The sequence below is a fragment of the Palaemon carinicauda genome, chromosome 41 (genome assembly GCF_036898095.1).
Source record: "Palaemon carinicauda isolate YSFRI2023 chromosome 41, ASM3689809v2, whole genome shotgun sequence".
NCBI lineage: Eukaryota > Metazoa > Arthropoda > Malacostraca > Decapoda > Palaemonidae > Palaemon > Palaemon carinicauda.
The window spans coordinates 41,788,231-41,793,230 of NC_090765.1; the positions used below are offsets into that span (position 1 = coordinate 41,788,231).

Here is a 5,000-nt window from a genome sequence, read left to right on the forward strand (position 1 = left end):
TCTGACCGAAAGGGCCTGGCAATATGCAACAATAGCATCCTCCTCCGGTATTCCAAGGAATCTCGCACTTTGACACGATTTACAATTCTCTATAGATCGCATCATTATTCATAGAACTAATGCTTAATTTAACGATCTAACGCATTTGCTTCTAAGCCAAGGAAGACCATTTTTATTTTACTCTCTTACGCAAGAAACCTTTTTCTGTAACTGATCTACTTAAAATGGGTGGGAAAAATAGCCTACCTGTTACCTGACTAAAATAGACAGGAATTGAATTAGATATGTGAAAAGACTCGAAACGCATGGAAAAAGGTCTGATTGCTGCCTCTAACCATTTTAGAACTTAATATACGCTTCCATTTCTATAAAGATAGACATCAAGACCTATCTATCATTTTGAAGTTTTGGAGAAAATACTTGCTTTATCCATTGATGAAATCACCAGTCTAGTAGATCGTGTAAGTTGTTATAATTTCTAGGAATCTTGAGTTTGAGCTGTATATCACTAATTGCTAGTTGTCATACATTAACGCTCTTTTTTCTGGCTTAAAGACGTATTAAATCATATCTGAAAATCAACATGGTTGTACGGCTTAAATTGACGGGCTTGCAATGAACCACACATAAGTTCAATAACAATCTCTATTGATAAACACAACAGAAGATAATTTACTAGAGATTAGGTTTGGAATTCTGCTTAAATAGAAATAGTCTGTAGATACCTATTAATGCATCTACCTGAAAAAAAAATATATCTTCCCAAAAATTTGTTTTAGACCATTTATTTGTCTTTCTATTCAATAACATTTATTGCGAGTTAACAGTTTAGATGCCGGAATAGTCTTAGCAGTAACTACCATATTTCTAAATCGTCTCCTGTTCGGGTACATACCATAATCTTCATAAAGATTCTTGTTTGAATTCTAGACGATTCTTGTCGCATCAACAAATGCCAATGATTTCTCAATGTTATTAAGCTAATTAGAATATTGCTGAAACAAAAACAATGGAAGTACTTGGTGGGTAACAATGATCAGGGCAAAATATTGCTTCATAGAGTATTGTCTTTCTTTTTTCTATTCTCAATTCATAATTTGTGGTACCAACTTTACTTTGAAACCGAGATTTTGTTTTTTTTCCACGTGGACTACAACCATTCACAAAATACCGTAGAATCACTACTAGATGAATAAATTTTCCCCAAAAGCTTCTTGGGATACATATGATGTATGAAAATAGTGCTCACTCTTGTTATTCTCTAGAATCTTATTAGCAGGTTTTTTGGCTGATGTGTAAAACCTGAGGACGATAATTTATCAGTATAAACTAAGCTTAAATACTTAACTCAAAACAAGCTTCACGTATTACCCACTTTTTTATCTTCCTTTCAGATATTTCAATAACCTTTCCGAGGGCAAACTCTTTCATAATTTACAGAGAAAAAAAATTCTCGATATTTTCTTTTTTCTCGGATATCAGTTGACTCAGTTCTCTAAATGCTGCAAATCAGTTTCAGTGTAAAAATCCCAAAATCATGCCCAGCCTCTACAAAAATACAACTAACCTATATTTTACAAAAGTCAAGAACTTACGGATCATAAAGTGAAATGAATTCAGTTTAATAGAGCATCAGCAGAATAGAAAGTAACCCACAAAGAATCTTGCAACTTCATGTGCAAAGGTAGTCAAAATAAAGATTCAATGTGTGTTGTATAACTTCCAGTTCATTACGCAAGCATTCGGAAAGGGCCTTTTTCCATTGTTTTGCGATATGATATAATACTGTCTTGAATTGCAATGCAATGATATAGCGTACAATCATAATGCGTATTAAGAAATGAAACGTTCACGTTGATAGGTGTGAGTGAAAAGTAACGGTTCGGAACTTTGAAAAAAAAAAAAAAAAAAAAAAAAAAAAAAAAAAAAAAAAAAAAAAAAAAAAAAAACACACACCTACCTAACTATTTTGCAATAGTGTTAAACATCACCAAAAACTAGCGAAAAAAGCCGATCGGAATTCTTACATAGCACAAATATAAGAGTAAAGAAAAATATAAACTTAAAAACATATAAACTTTGCTAGTGACGGAATTGTTTCGTTAATCTAACTTAGGCTTTGCATAACGTCGCTTAGAATATTAACGTTATGAAAAATATCAGGGATGCTAATCAAAAGTCACAACAAAAAGAACAAAAATTTATAAGAAAATAAATAAATACCCAAGTATATTGAAATTATCCCAAGGATACAGTGACTGCAGGAACAGGGATTTTCGTTTTTTCCCAAAGTACCTTGATTTTTTTTTATTATTATTATTTTCTTTTTTTTTTAATAAATGTTCCTTGGGTATTCTTTTGACAATGTCCTTCCCACTTTTTACTTCTATTTTCCATTAATTCTTGATATTTTTTGCATCGTTTTATTTCACAGGTTTACCTAATGTCCTGTCTAGTCGACTGACTAACCTCAGATCTTAGTTTTATCACAATGTACCAGTTTCTGACATTTTTCTATAGGATGCAAATACTAAAATTTACTGATATACACAATTAAATTTACTTAAACGATTTTACTTGAGACCGTTACCAATTTATTACGTAGAACGAGTGTAATATAAAAAACATAGGATTCCAGGATATTAATAAAAAAACCGAAGTACCACCTCATGGAAAATAATTAATGGAAAAAACATAAACCTCACACCACTAAAAACACCTTCCTTCGATAACAACATAACGAAAAGCCTTCTATTTCTATTCAATGCATTATTATTATTACAATAACAACAACAACAACAACAACAACAATAATAATAATAATAATAATAATAATAATAATAATAATTTCAATAATTTTTATGATAATAATTTAAAATAATTATAATAATAATATTCTAAATAATAATAATGATAATAATAATAATAATAATAATAATAATAATAATAATAATAATGATGATAATAATAATAAAAATAATAATTATTATTATTATTATTATTATTTTTTATTATTATTATCATCATCGTCGTCGAAAATACCTAGATGGCAGAGCCAACACGCCCTGCACGACGAAGCACCTTCTACCGACGCAAGGACTATAATGAGGATTTTGAAAATTTGCTTTCTTAATCCGGATCGTTCTCCTATCTACTAGATCTTTGCTTTAGCTGGATATATTACTATGGAACTAAATCAACAACGATTATAAAGTGTTTGTGGGCTCTAGAGTTGACAAGTATCCCTCATTTTCACGACTCACACGAAGACTCGTCTTGGTGAGCTTGCAAGGAATGTTTTCTAGGGGTACCAGCCTGGAAGCCAAATTCCAAGAAATGTCACTGTTCTGTAAAACGTCCATCAAAGGTTAGAGGGTTACTTAGAAAAAAAAAAAAATCGTGCAAAGTACTTCCTCAAGTTTCTTCCTTTTTTTTTATTCGTTGCATCTATATTATATAGAACTTCTGAAAATTTGGAATTTGGAATTAATGCCTAACGAAACACAATTTTACTGAGCTCATAAAGAGCTTGCTTTATTTTCGAATCCGATGTTCATCTCAACAGAATCCTTTTAATAGATGTGTGCAATGAAAACTTAGCATATAGAAGAAAATGATAACACACGAGTTCAAACATGTATAACGTACATTTAAAATGAATGAAAAAGTGTGTCGAAGCCACGTATTACAGAAAATAAGTGATAATTAGTTTAGTTAACTTAATCTTTTTACTCAAGTACGATTTAATTCACGTACATCGATGAGAAACATATGAAATCTGCTTTATAAAGAAAACACCAATACAACAATTATTTCTTAAGACAAATGGATGTATGTTTTTTTAGAAACAGCAAAATTAATCTCAGATTGAATTGAAACGAAAGTCTGAATGTATGTAGATAGAACTAAGGCTCATGTCTCATGACTATTATAAGCAGGATATCTCATCAATATAAAGATGATAAGATAAACATCCTCTTCAGGGATTTGAATAGTAGAAAGTAATTTGCCACTCATTGACAAAAATGAAATAAGTGAGGTGAAAAAGATATGCTGCTATATATACTTGAAACGAATAGCAAGCCTACTAACTCATCAGCAGTTTATTTTATTGTCCTACTCACAGGCAATCATATGAATTATGTATTGCAAACATGCAAAAACGAAGATAAATATCCCCCTAAAGCAAGGAGATGACCTATGTTACCCTGTAATCTACAGAGCTAATGCTTTGGTTGAGTAGATATAACATACTTCACCTCATTGCTTTTGAAGAACAATGAATATATCAAGTTCCAGCTGGTTGGCTGGGAATGAGGTAAAACCGTAGATACGGAGGTATATGTGGCGTTTAACTTGTAAGATCACCGAATTATTTTTCGTGAAAACAAGCAAATCCTGTAAATATTTCTAAAATGCTATCAAGGTGTTAGTTTTATTAAAGACATAACCCTTGAATAATCAGTTTGGAAAAGGTTGGGATATGAGAGCTTAAATATTCATTAAAGGAGAACAAAATAACCTAATTAAGAGGATAAGGATGAACCAAATAATTTGTGGTAAACATAGGTACCCCTATCATTTCCTCTTTAAAAAAATATTCAAGTAATACATTTTCTTGTCACACGGTTAAGCACATTAATTACATTATGCAAAGCAAAACGAAATAGTCAGTGTATGGCTGAACTCCTCGGTATTATTCTTGAGAACACGGCAATAAAAGGAGCTGTTCTTCAAATATATAGATGAAAGTATGTGATTTCTTTAGATATAAAGCATAAATTAACAAACATCAATTCTGTTCGCGTAAAACAAATTTACCAATTCTAAAGACACAAGCTAAATTGATCTATTCATTGGAGAGAGAAAAAAACACCTTGACATCTCCATTTCTAAATGTATTAGTAGAAACTATAATTTTTCTTGAGAAAAAAAGCTACAGAAAAAAAAATCCAAGACAAGGTTAAACTCATCTAATTCTTATAGAATGAAATAAACAT

The 5,000-nt window shown here is 30.8% G+C and overlaps 1 pseudogene; it reads right to left on the reverse strand.

Moving 5' to 3' along the window:
• The window catches only part of LOC137632544 (glucose dehydrogenase [FAD, quinone]-like), a 220,302-nt pseudogene that overhangs the window by 162,249 nt on the left and 53,053 nt on the right, over window positions 1–5,000 (reverse strand).